Source organism: Taudactylus pleione, unplaced genomic scaffold (genome assembly GCF_031769625.1).
Source record: "Taudactylus pleione unplaced genomic scaffold, aTauple2 ptg000100l, whole genome shotgun sequence".
NCBI classification, from domain to species: Eukaryota; Metazoa; Chordata; class Amphibia; order Anura; family Myobatrachidae; genus Taudactylus; species Taudactylus pleione.
Window position 1 is genome coordinate 10,495,306 of NW_028284502.1, and position 19,324 is coordinate 10,514,629.

The 19,324-nt window shown below is 46.4% G+C and overlaps 1 protein-coding gene across 1 annotated transcript in view; it reads left to right on the forward strand.

The window, feature by feature from the left end:
* The first annotated feature begins 405 nt into the window (after nucleotides 1–405).
* FSHB (follicle stimulating hormone subunit beta) overlaps nucleotides 406–19,324 on the forward strand; it is a 28,957-nt gene continuing 10,038 nt past the window's right edge. Inside the window, exon 1 of the mRNA XM_088470480.1 lies at nucleotides 406–531. The gene's annotated coding sequence lies outside the window, so the exon portion shown is untranslated. The remainder of the gene's footprint in view (nucleotides 532–19,324) is intronic.

Sequence of the window (19,324 nt, forward strand, 5' to 3'; positions counted from 1 at the left end):
GGAGAGGATTTTATAAGTTCTGTTTAGTAAAATTGGAGCAGCTATATCTTTAAAAACACACAGAGTGCTATATAAACTAAAATAAAATAAAATTTTACAAAATGTTGATACTTTTGAAGAATTTATGTCACTTTTTCATAAGTGACATAAGTAAATAATGGGAACTAAATAAAAATAAAATAAAATGGGGGATGTAATAACCGCAATTATCTTTGCTCAAAGTGTGCAGTAAAGTACTATAATTGTTTTGTTCAGTAATGAAAATTATATGAACTGTCATTTGTTTTAGCATTATAAACTATATATGTATTGCTGTCTATTAGGACCTACTATGGGTTAATAATACTATGCAATTACAGGGAGCTGAAAGCCAGGTAACCAGTAACAGCTCCCAGTTGAGCACCTGCAGCTGTTCAGGTAACTGAGGGAACAGCCCCAGCCACTAAGAAAGGTTAGAAAACCTGAAGTCTTTGCTTGTGAGGCACCTAGGAGATGAGTCTCAGGGGAAGGGGGAGTGGAACACGGAGACAGGTAAAGCAATTCATGAAAGAGCTGCTTGTCACTGCTGAGGTGTTTATATTCAGATAATAGTATAATAGTCACTATGGATGAACGCCTTGCATTTGTATGGTTTATAAACACTCCAGATTATAATCTATATGGTATGCAGAAGCCATTGCATGGTTGAAGGATCAACATCATCTACAGTTTGATAAACAGGGTTCTAGTCTGCTTCACCCTATAGACCAGTGACGAGAAGAAGGAGTCCTCATTGGTGGTTAATTCTTAAAGCAGAGCCCTTTGTGGTTGCAATTATAACAGTGTAGCAGGGCTAGTTCATGGTAGAATTCCCCATGATAGGTATTGCATAACAAGGCTTCCATTTGGTAGCTAAAATATGGCAGGACCTCTCACCTAGTGGCAAGTGCAGGTAGGACATCTTACCTGGATGATTGTGCTTATCAGAACTTTCCACCTATTGGTTAATTACAGCAGGAGTTCCCACCAGACAGATACTGTAGCACAGTGTTTCCCCAAATCCAGGCCACGGGACACACTAACAGTGCATGTTTTCTATATCTACTTGCTGGAGCCAGCGGGGCAGAGAGGAGGAGAGCAAGTACTTATTACATGAGCTTGTTGGAGGGGCCCAGAGGTTGGCCCTGGCTCGCCACCTGCAACACCATTGCAACAGCCTCTCACACCCCAGCCCAGCACATGTTGCTGTATGCTGGGCTGTGGCGTGCCCAGGGAGGCTGCTGCTGATGAGCTCAGCAGTGCAGCAGTCTCCTCTACCTGCACTTGATGTGCAGGACAGGGGGGGCAACTGCACTGACTGTGTCCCTTCCTGAATTTGTTCCTGGCTGAGGGGAGCACTGATCATGGCATCCACCCCCCACGTGCAGCGCCACAATTATTATTTTTCATATTCTGGGCCCTATTTATGAATGATCGTAAAGACCAGCTACATGTTTTGTTTAATATTACAGTGATACAAATTAAAATTAGGGGTGAGCGGGTTCGGATTTCTGAAATCCGAACCCCCCCGAGCCCCCCTGATCCGAGTCCGATCCGAGTCAGGCTCGACTTTTCCCGCCTGACTCGGATCTGAAATCGAGGCAAAACGTCATCATCCCGCCTTCCGAGTCTCGCGGGTTTTGGATCCTATATAAGGTACCCGCGTCGGCGCCATTTTCTCACTCGGCTGTGGACAGTGAAGAGGTAGGGTGGGAGTTAGGGCTGGCTGGGCTGTGTAGTGTAGTGTAGTGTAGTGCTGCTGTTGTCCACTACTTCAAAGTCCATAGGGGCTGGCTGTGTTGTGCTGTGCTGCTGTTGTTAATAGGGGCTGTGTCCACTACTTCAAAGTCCATAGGGGCTGGCTGGACTGTGTTGTGCAGTCAGTTCTCCATAGGGGCTGTGTCCACTCCAAAGTCCTGTGCAGTGTCCCAGTCCTAAAGGGGTGCTGTAGTGTTGTCCAGGGGGTGCTCTGTCCATCAGGGGTGCTCCCCCCAAGTGCTAAAAAAATAATATATTTTCTGTGTTTGTGAATTGTGTGCGCAGTAGCCGCATGTGCATCAACAAAGTAGTGCCAAGCGTGCGCCTGTGTCATAAGTAAAGGGCCGGCTGGCTTGACCGTTAAAGGGTGCTGTAACCCCCAAAGTACACTCCAGTCCAAACCAAAAAAATATATATTTTCTGTGTTTGTGAATTGTGTGCGCAGTAGCCGCACGTGCATCAACAAAGTAGTGCCAAGCGTGCGCCTCTGTCATAAGTAAAGGGCCGGCTGGCTTGACCGTTAAAGGGTGCTGTAACCCCCAAAGTACACTCCAGTCCAAACCAAAAAAAAATATATTTTCTGTGTTTGTGACTTGTGTGCACTGTGGCTAAACATGCATCAACAAAGGAGTAGCGCCAAGCGTGCGCCTGTGTCCCATAAGTAAAGAGCCGGCTGGCTCATTTCTTAAAGGGTGGTGTAACCCACAAAGTGCACTACTCTCCAGCAAAAATAAAAATATATTTTCTGTGTTTGTGTGCGCTTTAGCCGCACGTATATATCAATATAACATAAATGGAGGACCAAACTTTCTCCGATAAAAATAAAATAGGGAAAGATCAAGAACCACTTCCTCCTAGTGCTATTGCTGCTGCTGGGAGTTGTTCATCATCCCAGAGAGGAAGTAGGAACATCACTACTTTTACTAAACAATTGACCCTCCAACAGTCCCTAGCTTTGAGGATGAAGTACGACAGCAGTCATCCTGAAGCAAAACGTATAACTGAGGCCTTGACTGCTATGTTGGTGTTAGACGTGCGTCCGGTATCCGTCATTAGTGCAGTGGGATTTAGACAATTGATGGAGGTAGTGTGTCCCCGGTTCCAAATCCCGTCTAGATTCCACCTGCATCCTCAAAACAGCAGCGACAAGCGTGCGTCTGTCTGTTAAAGGGTGGTGACACCCTCAAAGTGTGCTACACAAACAATAAAAATATTGTTCTTTTTTTTTCTGTCTTTGTGAATTGTGTGGGCTGTAGCCGCACTTGCATCCTCAAAGCAGCAGTGACAAGCGTGCGTCTGTCTGTTAAAGGATTACATCGGTGACAGCATCCAAGTAGGCATGTCAGACAGTCCGTACCTGTACTGGCAGGAAAAAGAAGCAATTTGGAGGTCCCTGTACAAACTGGCTCTATTTTACCTGAGTTGCCCCCCCTCCAGTGTGTACTCCGAAAGAGTGTTTAGTGCAGCCGGGAACCTTGTCAGCGAAAGGCATAGGAGGTTGCTTCCACAAAATGTGGAGAAGATGATGTTCATAAAATGAATTATCAACTCTTCCAGGGAGACCAGCCTCCAGAACGTACAGAGGGACCTGTGGTTCCAGCGGGGACAAATTAATACTCTGTGAGGATGAGGATGTACACACTGAAGAGGGTGAGGAATCGGTAGATGAGGAGGATGAGGATGACATCTTGCCTCCGTAGAGCCAGTTTGTGCAGGGACAGATTAATTGCCAGCTTGTTTTGTGGGGGCCCAAACGAACCAATCATTTCAGCCACAGTTGTGTGGCAGACCCTGGCGCTGAAATGATTGGTTTGTTAAAGTGTTCCTGTCCTGTTTATACAACATAAGGGTGGGTGGGAGGGCCCAAGGACAATTCCATCTTGCACCTCTTTTTTTTCTTTGCATTATGTACAGTTTGGGGCCTAGTTTTTCAAACTGCCATCCTGTCTGCCACTGCAGTTTCACGCCTAGATGGGTCACGTGTTTGTGCCGCCCACTCGTGTCGCTTAGCATAGTCATCCAGCTACCTCGGTGCAACCTTTTGGACATAAAAACACTATTGTGAGGTGTGAGGTGTTCAGAATAGACTGGAAATGAGTGGAAATTATGGTTATTGAGGTTAATAATAGCATAGGAGCAGAAAAACCTACAAATTCTGTGATTTTAGCTGTTTTTATGCTTTTTTTAAAAAAAATACAGATCCAAAACACAAAACCCAGAACCCAAAACACGGAAGGGTGGTTTTGGCAAAATCAATCCAGATCCTAAACACGAAGAAAGATCCAGATCCAAAACCAAAACACAAAACACGAAAAGTGGCCGGTGCACACCAGTAGTAAAAAGTATGAAATACGTACAATAGGGTTGGGAATAGAATAATTGTCCCAATACATCTGCCGTCAGGTCTCCCGATCCTGCGATGGGATCAGAAACACAGTTCCACCAGTCGGAAATGCCAACCGGCAGCTATCGATGTTCCTCGAAATAATACATTTCACAGATTTGCAAATCACGATCAGCTTATGGTCGTGATCGGCAAATCTGTGAAATCCAACATGTTGGATTTCACTGATCCTCCGAACTGGCATCTCAGGAACGCTGGATCGCGGCACTCCGTCACAGGTGTATGGGGGTCATTAGATAGAGCAAGTAACTGAGCATCTTGGTAAAACCCTGCTGCGCTGCAGGTGGGGCAGATGTACAATGTGCAGGTAGAGTTAGATTTGGGAGGGGAGGTGTCCAAACTGACATCTACATGGCAGTATAAAAATAAAGCTGTCCAGCATTTCTGGGCTACATGCAGAAGCCGCATGCTTGCCGACATTCTGGCAGCCCCCTCTGGGTTTGGGACGCGATAGAGGGGTGTGTGGTCGAGGATACTACCCGGTAATGGGGGTGAAGCAGGGGCGTGGCAATGGCATCGTGTCATTTTAGCCCCGCAACCGCTACACAATGCTGACATTTTTGGCATTGTGAAGCAGGGAGCGAGGTCATGATGATGCGATTCAGCGCTAATCACGACATCGCCCCCCGTTGCGGGGGTTTGTGTGTTGTTTGTGGGGGTCTGGGGGGGTCGGCGGCTGGCCAGGAGGCCTGACTGCTTTTCTGGGAGGGCTGGAGCGTCGCCTGATTTTTACGAGGCTCCCGCCCAAATCGGGAGAGTAGGGAAGTATGAAAAGCAGCCAGTATTTACCCCACATGCTAAAAAATGTTTTGTATTTGCACCCCTTGCAATGCAGCATGGTTTGTCCAGGTACATAATTACTTTCTTTATCTTACGCTATTACCAAACCTGAATCAGGTCCACAGTTACTTGCTTTATCTTAATCTATTCCCAAATATGAATCAGGCCCATAAACAGATAATGCACAGAAATTAGTATTTATTGTACTGTAATAGAATAAAGTTACAGGGGCCTATTCATCATACCTTAAAATTCGATGGAGGTAATTAGGTTTAGAACTCGCATGGAGTTCTACCCAATTACAGGAGGAATTCATCATTCCTCCTCTCCATAACTATCTATTCCGAAAAGATGTCATTTTTGCGATGACAGCTTTTCGGGAAATAGATAGTTTTCCCTCTCTACACTAACTTACCGCAGTTGGAATCCATGCTGCGCATACGCTGTTACATTCGTAAACCCAGCGCATGCGCAGCACTACTTACAGCTGCGGTAATTTTGTGTACCCCTCCAACCCCCCCCTCCCCCTCCGCTCACCTCCCCCCGTCCCCGCACTTACCTGCCCGCTGCAGCGCCTCCGGCTCCGTCCCGCTGCTCTGACAAGTGTTCTCCCAGCTCACCACAGTAGATTAGAAAAAAAAAAAAAGTTTTTTTTTTCTAAACTTTATTATGTTCTGCTGGGAGAACACTTGTCAGACCAGCCTCCGGAGCCAGAGGAGGGAACAGAGCGCTGGAGGGAGACGGCGTGGGACCTGTCCACACTGACAAAGGTAAGTCTCACCTGCTATTCGCCACCTCACAGTGGCGGATAGTACCTCCATCAAATTCCGAAAATACATAATTTTCGGAATTTGATGAAACCATAATTTCCATATCCCCATACTAATGTACTAATGTATGGGAGTATGATAATTAACGCAGGGGGATTTAACCAGGAGATATCAGTGACATCTCCTGTGTTAAGGTTCTTCAGTAATACTAAAATAACGTTATTTAAGGAAAATGTCCTTAAAACATTATTTTAGTGTTGATGAATAGGCCCCATAGAGAGAAAATAAAGTTATAAATAGTTGCAAAGCTTCACGTTGTCTGTGTCTCAGGTTCTCTGTCTGGAAAGCAATCTACAGTTACAAGAAAACAGAGTATGAAATAACATATTACCACCATCTAGAGAGGTACAAGGTGAAGCTATATTACTGCATGTGGCCTTATCGGTTCATTTTCCCTTTGACAGGCGAAGGTTAGGGCAATCTCTCCCTTACGCTGCTCCAGACAGGGATGTACATCAGTGCACAGCAAGAGATGTCTAAAGGGACTGGGGCAAAGCACATCAGAAATGCAGGCCATTGTGTCAGGGTCAGGACATCTCAAATAGTAGATGTCATCCTGTACATGTAGAATTATACAGTTCCTGCTTCTGAAATATACCATGGCTACTAAGCTGTCATATTCTTATTCTTGTCATGTTCTTATTAGAGCAACACAGCAATCACCCAGTTCTCATTGATTGCTCGTGGTGCATCTGCTTATGTTAAAGCAGCTATCCCACATACAGCGCCGTAACAGGGCGACAGTGCCGCCCCCTGAGCGTATGACATCATGACATTGTGCTGAGGGGGGCGGGCAGGGCCATAGAGAGCCGTCCCGGGGCCCATTACTATTGGTGGTGTGGCCTAATTGCGGGAAGTGTGACCACACCCCCTTAGCAAAAGTAAAAATAAAAAACCTGCGACACTGTCCGCTGGGGAGGGAGCATTGTGAGCCCCTCAGTCTGGTGCAAATCCAGGTGGGTGCGATCAGTGTGATTGCCCCCCACCCCCACAGGCAGAGGAGAGGAGACAGCAGTCTCCCTGGTCTCCCACTACAGCCCACCACGACAGAAGCATGTTCTGGGCTGCTGACAGGTAAGAGGGTGGGGCGGTGGCGTCAGACCTGGGCCCACGCCAGGCCCCTCCAACAACCCTGGGTAATTAGTATTCGCTCCCTCCCCCTTGGCGCCCCTGGGGGCGGGGCCACCAGCACCTGGAACTACGGCACTGCTCAGGACACTCTGGGTGGCTGTACAGGGTGCATGGTGCCCCGGGCTGCACTGCTGCAGTGATATTGGCTGCAGGGTGCCGCTAACCAGATGCAGGGTCCGTGGGGCAGCAACCTATTAGGGTTGTTTATTTAAATATCAAAATTACTTTTTAAGCATGCATAATTTTTTTCAGCTGTCTTGTACATATCATTACATTCTTTTCAAAACCTTCCTGAAGGGAAAACAAGATAGCCTGTCAGGCAGAGACATAGGGCCTGATTCTGAGTAGGATGAAGGCAAATAGATCTCTTAGATATTCGCAAACTGCATATGCGCCGTGGGAAGTAATCGCAGATTGCCCATGCGTCGTAACATAGATAAGAACATGGACAGAGATTGAAGGATGTAGGCGATCCATCTGGTGACAGGTCACTCTTTCAGTGATATGGGCGTTTCTGGGCGGCACAGAACTGATTGGTCTTGTGGGAGTGTCAGGGGAGTGTGGGCGGACTCCCGTGGTCATTCGCGGCCTGCGACCAGAGGTGAGTGGGTGTAAGTCTCAATGGTAATGGTGACAGAAAAACAATGAGCGGAGAGGCTTGGACTCATGTGTGTGTGTGTATATATATATATATATATATATATATATATATATATATGAGATAGATAGATAGATAGATATATAGACATCAAGGGCCAAACGGATGGTTGGTATGGCGTACAGCAGGAGCGTTTTAAGAGAGGAGAGAGCCTGTGTGCAGACTCAATACGGGCCCTCCTCTCTGGCAGCGCAATAGATTCTGGCGTGGTGAACGGGTCTCTCGGAAAATGGTGACCGTGCCTTATTCCCGGGGATTTCTCCACTGCGCCGCCATTTTCCCTGTGATTCTGGAGACTGCAGGGAGGTAAGTATAACTATATATGGGTACAGGGTGTACGGTGTGAGCTCCTTAAACCCAGGGGCCTGCGTGCACCACGCACCCTGCCCCCATTATAGATACGCCAATGGTGTATAGTAGTAATGTAGCTTTAATATCCGTAATCAGTCAGACTTCCGGTAAAATCACAGACTTCCGGTAAAATCACAGACTTCCGGTAAAATCTGGTAAAAGCAGTTTCTGCGCTCTTAGGCCTGATTCATTTTGGATCGCAATTGCAACCATGTACGCAGATCGGCCGATGGTGTGTACTACGCATGTGTATGCACTGCAGTTCTCGTACGCAGGCCAGTATTGCGATTGCACTCTGATCACGTATGCAGATTCAGAGCCATCGCAGAGTGAGTGACGGGATGTCAGCATTTGGAGGTGGTGATGGGGGAGCTGCTGAACGCCGTTTACTGGGCATGCATAAATTAGCCACTGCGACCAGTAGCGGTTCTAGGCCCGGGCAAGCCGGGCCGTCGCCCGGAGCGCCATGGTGTCCGGCGGGCGCTGGAAACGCCCGCCCTCCCTCCCAGCCACACAGGACGGCGCTGGGCGCAGCAAAGCCTAGCGCCGGCCCTGACTGCGACGGCATTCACAGCTTGAGTGGTCTAGTTACTAAGCAGTGTTAGGAGACAGAGTGAAAAGTGATAAGTCTGTGATAAGGTGCCAGCCAATCAGCTCCCAACTGTCATCTCACAGGCTGTGTTTGAAAAATGACAGTTGGGAGCTGATTGCTGCCACCTTACCACACTGCTTAGTAACTAGACCCCTCAGTACTCACTGCGTGTGATGAAAGTTTAAATTTCTGAGACAGGTCAGACCTGCTGTAATTCTGCGTGAGGGGCCAATGTTACTGATGCATACGCAGGACTGCGAGGCATTACGGATGTGAGATAGTAGTAGGCGTCTCTATGCTGGCTGAGCAGTTGCAAACATTAGCATATATTCGCAGCAGACCTGCGTGCGTAATAGCAATAGCGATCCGTAATTGCTCAGGCCCTCATTACTGAGTTTAAGTGAGAATTTAGTAGTCTCCCATGGTTCCAGCTCATAGTTATGGATGTAATGTTAATGAGTCTAGAATAACCAGAAGGCTGATGCAAATCCCACTAGCTGTAACTAGGTGGCAATCCTATCTCTTGAACAAATGAAGTGTGCAGGAGGTCATAGATTCCTGGAAACTCTGGTAACCGGAGCCTGCCAGAGCTCTGTTACTCTTGGATCAAACTAGAGTTCAATCCAACATCAGAAGCGGTGTTACAGCTGGGATCTTGTTTGGATTACACTGTGCTCTACAAGAGAGTTTGGTAAGGTTCACAGCCTGCGCCCTCCAGCTGTTGTGGAACCACAAGTTCCAGCACAAATGTTTTATTGCTTCTTCTTCAAATTAAAAAAATAGTTTAAAAGATGTTTTAATGTCATAAACGTTTTTTTATACTGTAAATATGTTTAATATGTTATTTTTCGCTTCTTTTTTTTCATAGAAAAATATATGAAAAGACAATTTTGTTTCAAACCCCAATTTTTTTTAAAACACGAATTGAACAACATATCCCAAAACTAAATTTTTTTCCCATTGTTTCAGTCATCTTAAAATATGGTGTGGATGGAAAATATTAGTAAGTATAGTATTAATCATACTACTGCTATGTACTAATCAGGGCTGACTCTAGAGGTGTTCCCAGAGGGCGCACCCCTCCCCAACATCCCGATTTCAGCGGGACATTACTGTCCTGCTGTTCCACCCGTGTGCCGAAGTGGCCCGCGGAAGGTTAAATCGGGAGGTTGGGGACCCCCCACTGCCGCAGCTGTGCAGCGGTGCCGGACCCCGGAGACTCTGAATGGATGCTGCGCGCATGCGCGTGCATCCTTTCAGTGACGGGAGAGGGCTGGGGGAAGCCCAGCTAGTGAGGCTCCCCCAAGCCTGACATTATTTTGAGGTGGACACGCCTCCTAATAACGTCACATAGGAGGTGTAGCCTATGGTAATTAGGTTACGCCCCCATTTTGTGAAGATAGGGCGCGCTGAAGGGGGCTGGAACAGGGTGCTCCCACCCCTGGAGCCGGCCCTGGTACTTAGTGTAAAACTGATGATGATAGAACACTCACAGCTCACTAATGCTTCTAATTGTTGGTCATGGGCCTGATTCAGCATGGATCACTATTGCGATCGCTGCTGCAATCGCAAAGCCGTCGCACAGCCAACATAGAGACGCCCACTGATGATATCTTGCAGTCCTGCGTATACATCGAGGAGGGTTAGGGTGCGGGGTGCCGAGGGTAAGGCTACAAGAAGGTAGAGTTAGGGTTATGGGTAGAAGCAGGGAGGGTAAGTATGCCAAGCATAGGGATGCCGCTGTCGGTATTTTGACAGGAGGCACCCCAACTGCCAGCATTACATACCCATTCCCTTCTATTAATTGAATAATTTGGTAATGAAAGTTGTGCTATTTCCAGCGTGTATAATTCTCTGTCAAAACCCACTGATCGTAATGATATCCTGAGCACCAGGGGCAGAACTATAGGAGACAACGGAGGCGCCTGCCGCCGGGCTGCAGCTCTGAAGGGGCACCTTCTCCATTGTCCACAACATATTCACCCCAATTAGGGCTGTAACTGTGCACCTCAACTCTCCCCTCCTGCAGCATAACCCTAACCCTCCCCCTAATACCATTTTAAGTTGTCAGCATTTTGACTCACAGCCGATATAGCGAGTATCAGGATTCTGACAGTCGTGATGCCAACTACATCCCCCCAGGAAAAGGGGCACACTTTAATGAGAGATAATTAAGTTAAAACATTTGATTTTTATTCCAAGTTACATTAATGTAACTTGGAAACTTATAAAATGTTGGTTGTAGTAGTATCCATACCATTATTAAGAACATGAGCACAAAAGGAAAATACATTAATAGTGGTAATTATTACCAATGTTGCATAAGATAATGAAGCATAGAATGGCATTTATAAATGAAAACACCCCTTGTCTCACTAAGGATAGTAGGCCTGATTCAGACCCACTCACAAGTGCTTAGTGCTCGCAAGCGGGTCGATGAGCGTGCGTGAGCCCCTGAGCGAGCGAGAAATCACTCGCTCCGGCGCTCTCATCCAAAAGGGGAGTCTGTCAATATTGATCGACAGCTTGCCCCGTTTGGTAGGCGGGTCAGGGGGCTGGACAAACGGAGACGATCCAGAAGGAATACCTGCTGTTTGGGGCGGCCCTACTGACATCATGAGTGATGTCAGTAGTGAACTTCCAGCTCTACTACCACAAGGGTCTCCTCGCAAGCCCGATGGTTGCAACCATCGCAACCATCACCTGGCCGCTCGCAAAAGCTGTGGGTGGTCACCCACAGCTTAGCGAGCGGCCAGGAGGCCGGCACCAAAAAAAAAAAAAGCCGCCCTGATTCAGAGCATGCGCTCTGAAAGAGCATCCGGCTATGAATCAGGGCCAGTGTGTGTAACATGCAGAGATGTGCGCGGACCCCACGTGTTTTGGTTTTGCCAAAACCATCCTCAAAGGTTTTGGTTTTGGATCTGGATTTCTTTCAAAAATTATAAAAACAGCTAAAATCATGTAATTTGGGCCTGTTTCTGTTACTATAGTACCATTACCATAAATAATATTAATTTCCAGTAAATTTTGACCATCTCACAGCTCACAATATTGTTTTCAGTTTTCATGCAAATTGACCAAAGGCTGCAGCAAGCTGACTGGCTAAGCTAAGCGACAAGGCAGCGGCACAAACACATTGCAATTTAAAAAAGAATGTAGCACATATAGGAAACATAGTGGCAGACAGGATGGCAATTTAATATTAACTATACGATGCGATACAATGTTTTTATTAATAAAAAACTAGTAAGAGGCTCCAGACCAAGACAGGTAAAAGGAGGTGAAGAATTATTTAGTGGAAGCCAGGTAAATCATTGATTGATTGATTGATTGATTACAGAATAAAACAAATCAGAGACATATAAAACACTATTAAAAACAATAATCCAAAATTACAATGAGATTAATTCCTCAAGATTCATAGGAGAGTAACAGCCTAGTCATTATTAATTAATTATTAATTATATGATTTGATGATACTTGTCTCTATCTGCAGAGAAGATGCAGGAAATGATGCCTATATGCCTGGATGAGAAACTGATGACAGATGGCATTGCAAGATACAAAAAAACATGAATGCCCCAGTAATAAACAGTACACTGCTTATCAAACACACACAATCTTAGCAAAGCCCATAATGAAAAGTGGTGTACCTGACCCAACCCTCCCCCAGAGGAGCTAACAATCTACAGTATATTCTCTGCCACATGGAGACACACACATAGGTTAATTTTTGACACACACAAAGAGGTTGGTGGTAGAAATGGAACCCATGATCCCTGTGTTCTAAGTCTGCAATGCTGACTACTTTCCTGCCATGCTGCATTCATATGCATTTTGCTGCTTCCACACTTAATATCTCTTATTTGAAAAGACGCATGCAAAAGAGGTCTGGCTGGGATGCGGTCAGGCTGTCGACACTCACTATGGGCCTGATTCAGAGCCGGACGCAATTAGCGCTCGCTCGTCCAGAAAATAGGGGTGGCTATTCAAATGAACCGTTCGCTCTTTGCGGTCTGTTCACGCCTCTAGGTCTGAACGAGCGAACCAAACTTGCGGTCGTTTTTTGGAAAAATACGCCCCCTGGCCGCTCGCATCCTACGTAATGTCCGCTATTTATTAGATTAATCGAGTACATCGCCCAGCGTATGAACTACTCGCTATTCTTGTGGTTGGTTTTTGCTACCACAAATTTGCGAGCAGTTCTGGCTATAAAATAACCCAGTGACGTGGTCAGTGATGCTGCTGTATTAATTATGAACACCCATAAAACGCCCGTTTTGACCTTTAAGCACGCCTGCGTTCTGATCTCCACTCCCCGTTTTCAAGCACCTTCCCCTGTTACCACCCACATACGCCTCCTCATGTCATTCAAAATAGCAGGCATTCGCTATATAGCGAACAAATGATTTTTGGCCGCACTGACTGGTTCGCGCATGCGTATTAAAAACCGTACGCATGCGCAGATGGGCGAACATCGCTCGGAACGAGCGTACTGCCGCTTACGAGCGGCTCTGAATCAGGCCCAATGTCCACAATTAGTTAGAGGTGAGCAGTTTGGTTTTGCTGAAAACCGAACACCTGAACTTTGGCGTTCTGAGTTGAACCGTGTCCTGGCTCGGATCACTTTGGGGTTCCGAGTAGGACTGAGTCCCGACTCAGGTCTTCTCACCAAGTTTGGAATCTAAAAACTGAATCTCACGTGTTTTGGATTACATGTAAGTCCCTCCCTCATGATCTAAGGTGCTGTGAGGTGGTCAAAATTGACTGGAGATGACAGGAAATGAATGTTATTGATGTTAATAATAATACAATAGGAACAAAAACAGGTCCAAGTGACATGATTTTAGCTGTTATCAATTATTAAAGAAATCCAAAACCAAAACACTTGAGGGTGGCTTTGCCAAAACCAAAACACAACAATAATTTAGAACCAAAACAAGGCAGAGAGGAGCGGTTTGGTTTTACTTGGTTATGTTCAGATCTCAAAAAGGGAATGTTATCAGCTATCCAGCTCTAACGTGTTTGGGATAGCCAAGGGATAAATCCGAACTTGCTCTAATTTGACGATAAGAACCGAGTCAAAACCAAACTGCTCAGCTCTAAAACACGAGGCCTGTGTACTCTACAGTGAGTATGTCGTCATGGCATTGCCGGATCCCAACTCAGGTGTAGTGATGCTACTGAGAGTATTTTCACCATACTGGTGTTGTAAGTTTAAACATGCCAGTAAGCAACATAATGCAGATCACTAGACAATCCTTATATATACATATATTCATGTTTTAACACAGTGTTATGCAACACAGATAGGTCCCCTCTGATCTATAGTCTTCATTAGAAGAACAAGGTTACATCAGATTTGCCTACTCCCCCCGGAACGGCCGAGAGCCTCCCGATAATCATGTGGCACTCCTGGTTGCCTGACAGAGTGGACAAATCTCTCGGAGTACTTTTAATATTTATATTTGTTTTGTTTTTTGTTTGTTTTTTGTTTTTTTTATATTTGTTAAGTTTTTTCCTAATGCACAAAACAAAATTAATTGTATGGAAAATTAAAAAAAAAAGCTATAAAATGAATGTAACTAGAACAGATAGAGACAATCTGTAATAATTGCAGCAGCATGATGTACTTTGGTAATGTATTAAAGAAGTATAAAACTCCTTATTGTCATAAAATGTAACCAATTTACTCATTAAAAATGTATAAGATTAGTCTTCATTTATTCAATTTTATTATTCACCCCAAACTATCATGGGCAGCTTGTTTATACAAAGATGACTTAAGGTAAACGTCTTTCAATATTTATATATTTAATGGTTTGTTTCCATTGATCTGCAGCAATTACTGCTGAAGAAAAGAACAGTTAGAACATTTGCAACTCATCAGCACCCACTAGTGGTCATGCGCGTACTGCTTTGTTTACTACAGCACATGATATTTGGCATTTCCTAGTGTACTCAGGGCCTGATTCACTACCGATCGCAATAGCGATTACGCACGCAGTTCAACTGTGATAGTATGCTAATCCATTGCAATCGCTTTGCCGCTGCAGCACTACATAAGGGCGCCCACTTTACCTCACATACATCCGTAATGTTTAGCAAGACTGCAAAACCATCGGTAACCTAGAGTACCATCGTACCCTCACACACACTTGCACAAGGTCAGACCTTACTCAGAAATTGCTAACTTCAGCGCACGCTATGAGTCCTCAAGCTGCGTAAGGCATCTCAGTGATTAATTTATGCACGCCCCTGCAACGGCGTTCAAACGCAATGGCACGCCTGCGTTTCGGCGACCCCCCCCCCCCCGTCAGCACCTCGAAACGGCACTTCCTTTCAATCACTCTGCGATTGCAGTGGCTGGTTCGCGCACGCACATTGCAATGCAAACGCATGTGCAGTACGCAACAATCAGCCGATTGCGTGCGTATTAGCAGTTGCGTTCCAAGCTGAATCAGGCTCTCAGTTCTGCTGTTGGAGAGAACAGTAGCTGAGAAAATAAAAAAAAAACCTATCAGTACATCTGTGCACACACTGGGGGTCATTTCCAAAATGCAAAACAGGGCCTTCTCATGTAGGTAGAGTTCAGAGAGGGCATATACTGTAGATGGAACTGCGGGTAATAGCGAGATGGCCATATGTGTAAATACTCCTGGCGTATCATTTGCACCAAATATAGGTCCTCATTCAGACCCAGTCGCAAGCGCTGAACGCTCGCAGCCGGGTCGATTCTCGCAGCCGGAGCGCTCGCAGCCGGGGTGGCTTCACAAACGGAGGCATTCCTTAAGGAACGCCTGCCGTTTTGTGGGCGGCCGCACTGACATCAGCAGTGATGTCAGTGGGGAGCTTCCTGCTCGATCAGAGCAGGAAGCTCCCTGGGGCTTGCGGTTGAATTTGTCTTTCCTATAAACCTCCACTCTGTTTTTATTGTAGCCATGTTTTCCATAAACACTTCAACCCATTTCCTTGTTTTTGGGTAAAGATTTTTGAATGTATTATAATGGTACAGTTGTGCCCTTATTAAGTAAATTGAACAAACAGCATTCTACCATGTTAATCTTGGGAGAGCGGGTCATTATGTTTGAGGGGCTTCATGTCAAAAAGTATCAGACATGGGGGGAGATGTGTCAAATCTTTGAGAGATAAGGGGCGGGATGCAGCAAAGTCAATAACGCGGTCAAATCCCGGAAAATGCAGTTTTTGGGGGTTTGACCACAGTTCTCTAATGCACCAAGCCCCGAAATGCGATATATTCCAGGGCTTTGATGTGGTGGGCAACGTTGCCCAATAGATGCCCATGGGCTTTTCTTCACGGCCTCCACCCTGAAAGGGATCCATTTGGATCCTTCCCAGCACCCCGCGCACCGCACATCCTTTTGCGCATGCACAGAAGGATGCCAGAGGCAGTGGCGTAACTATAAATTTTGTTCCCCCCTGCCAAAAAAGTTTCATGCCCCCCGCACAAGAAACAAACACACCCAAAAACAACATTTAAGGTGTCTTGTTTCATGATACAGTAATGTCCCTTACACATTATGGCACACTAAATAATGCCCCTTATAACACATGTGTGATAGAAGCACTGGAGAAGTGTGGAATGGCTTCTATATCTGTTCCAGATTCCTGTCCTACATGTTTTAAAACCCCCAGGAGAAGTCTGTTGGACAAAGCAGACTAGAAATGTCGGCTTTTGTGAAAAGCCGGAATGGGTCCTGGGGGTGTGGACATCAGGAAAGGGAGGGCTCCATCCACAGGCCACTCCGGGTATTGGGCCTTTCAGCCTGGTAGCTGGTCATTAGGGCTTGCACCTGTAAATGCATGTGATAAGCTAGGTTTACTTGTGGCCTCATACCTGAGAGAGTAGGCCCGCAGGTTAGCTTGCTCTGAGACGCTGTTTGCTACAAACCAGAAGGTACTGTGGACGTGAACATATTTTAGTGTTCGGTTAGTGATGGAATTTACTGTCTAGTTAAGAGCCCAGATGGGCTAGGGTTTATTTTATGTTCGTTTATTTGATTATTGATGTTGCACAATAAAAACTGGTGCCGACCAGCTTGCACGAAAATCCACGACTGGAGTGCTATTTCCTGGCTGCTGTGTGTAAGGAGGTGTCCATCTACCCCAGGAGAGGGACCCCCTACCCCGATCATATCACACATGCCAGACCGTAATGCCCTTATAACAAATTATGCCACAAATTAATGCCCCTGTAACACATTATGCCACATCGTAATGCTGCATACATCACATTATACCACACAGTAATGCCCCTTACACATTATGCCACTGAATAATGCCACGTATAACACATGACACACAGTAATACCCTTATAATAAATTATGCCATGCCGTAATGCCCCTTACAACACATTATGCCACACAGTAATGCCCCATACACATTATGCCCCTTATAACACATAATGCCACACAGTAATGCCCTTTGTAACACATTATGCCACACTAAGTAATACCCCTTATAGCACATTGTGCCCCTGTAGTAGTGCCCCTTATGCAATGTCCCCTGTAGTAGGAGTGCCCCCTGTAGTTGAGCCCATATGCAGTGCCCCCTTGTAGATGAACCCATATGTATTGCCCCTGTAGTTGTGCCCATATGCAGTGATCCCCTGTAGTTGAGCCCATATGCAGTGCCCCCTGTAGTTGAGCCTGTAGTTGTGCCCCCCCCAGTACTTACCTGATCCCAGTACTTACCTGACTCTACGCAGACGTCGCTGGGCTGTTGCTCACACTGCCATGCTGACTGGATCTAACTTGATCCAGCAGGCATGGCCGCGCAGGCTCCTCATGCGCGGGTGACGTCATGACATCACCCGCGCATTGCATCACTGGAAACGCTGGCCTCTGAAGCGAACGGAGCCTTCCTTGGCCTCCGATCACTTCAGAGGCCAGTGTACACAGCTGCAGTGGTGAAGCAATGGCCCCCAGTGCCCCCAAGCCGCTGCGGGGGACGTAGTTATGCCATTAGCCAGTTGGCCAGAGGGACTTCTGGGTCATAGACAGCTCTGTTACCGAGAGAGCTGTCCTCTGTGATTTTCTTCATGCATAGCGGTGTAATTAACGCCGGCATGTATGCAAAGAGTGGCGGGATGCATCTCATCCTGAATGCGATGCGTATAAAATGACAGAAGCTGATTGGTTTGTATGGACAACTTCATCACTTTATCTCTCTAAAAGGTTTGATACATCGCCCCCATAATGCACTGCTGCAAGCCAACTTTCACGAAAATTTGGAATAGTCTAAAGTTTAAAATGTGGCCACTTCCTATTTGGCAAAACTATGCTTTTTTGGGGGGTCAGTTTACAGGAAGTTTTAGGACTAGGAACTTTTCATATTAGAATACCCTTGTTTCAGTTCAGAACCTTTTAGGGTTAACACAATACTTGCCGACTCCTGGTTGCTCCCTTTGTCTCAGTGGAGGGGGCGTGCATCTGGAAAGTGGGTGGAACTGTGTCATCGTGTCCTCGCCCCCACTTTTGCTCGATAAGTGGCCGGCTGCATGAGACTTGGCCACAAGTGCCTGTTCTATTTTTTGAGCTTGATTTCAATTAGTTAACAGATGGTACCCTTAGTTTAGGCTGGCAGCATTTGCTTTGGAACGCAGAGAGAGAATAATATTTTATTTTATTTTGTGAATTTCAATTTGTGGTTCATATTAGACAGTGTCAGTGTTCACATTGTTTGCGAGAATTTGGTCATTTTGTGATGACTCTTAAACACGGGAATGAATAATATATATGCTGTGTTTCATATTATGGGCGTGATTAAGAGGTTGGCTCTGATACCATCGCCACTGCATATCCGTACGCAGCAGTAATGTGAAAGTATGAAAATGCCGCAGCCACCGGGACTGGTACAGAGACTCCCAACGACGGCATCTATGATCCGCCACTTGCATACAAAGATGTGCCATCGGTTGCACCATCAAATACCCGTCGGAGGTAAGCCACTGGAGCCAATGCAACTGTATACACAGATGCATTCACTGGCAACGGTCGGGACATCTATATTATTACATGTGTTTAACACATTAGTGAGACAAACAGTATTGCGCAGCCCTTCTAGAGGCTGAATATATGTCCTTAGAGTGGTATAAGATTTCTCATCACCTTCATCCATACTTGCCTACTTTTGAAAACGAGTTTCAGGGAGATCATAATCAGCAGTAGTATGCGTCGCGCGAGGGGGTGTGCCATGCTCCGCCCAAAGGGCATGTCTAGATTCCCCCATGAATGTTTCTATTGCCAATCAGGTTTTTTACACACACACACACATACATATACTCGTACATACACATACATATACACACATACACACAAAGGGCCTGATTCAGAGCCGGACACTCTTTCAGAGCGCTCGCTCTGAATCAGGGCCGTCCTTCTCTTTTATAGAGCGGCCTCCTAGCCGCTCACATAGCTGTGGGTGACCACCCACAGCTATAGCGAGCGGCCAAAAAGATGGTCAAGACCATCGCGACCATCGGGCTTGCGACGAGACCCTTGTGGTAGGGTCTCGTCTGCCGCAAGCCCTGGAGTGCTTTTGGCTCTATCAGAGCCGAAAACACTCCCACTGACATCACTTGTGATGTCAGTGGGGCCGGCCCCAGATGGTTGTCGTTCCAATGGGAACGCCTCTGTCTGGCCAGCCACGCCCTCGGCACGCTCACCAAAGGGGGCGTGCTGTCACTCACCATTGACAGCACGCCCCCTTTGTAGCGAGACCCATAGCTATGGCTTGCCCATCGCTATCCGGGTCTCGTGCATGCGCACGTCGGAGCCGG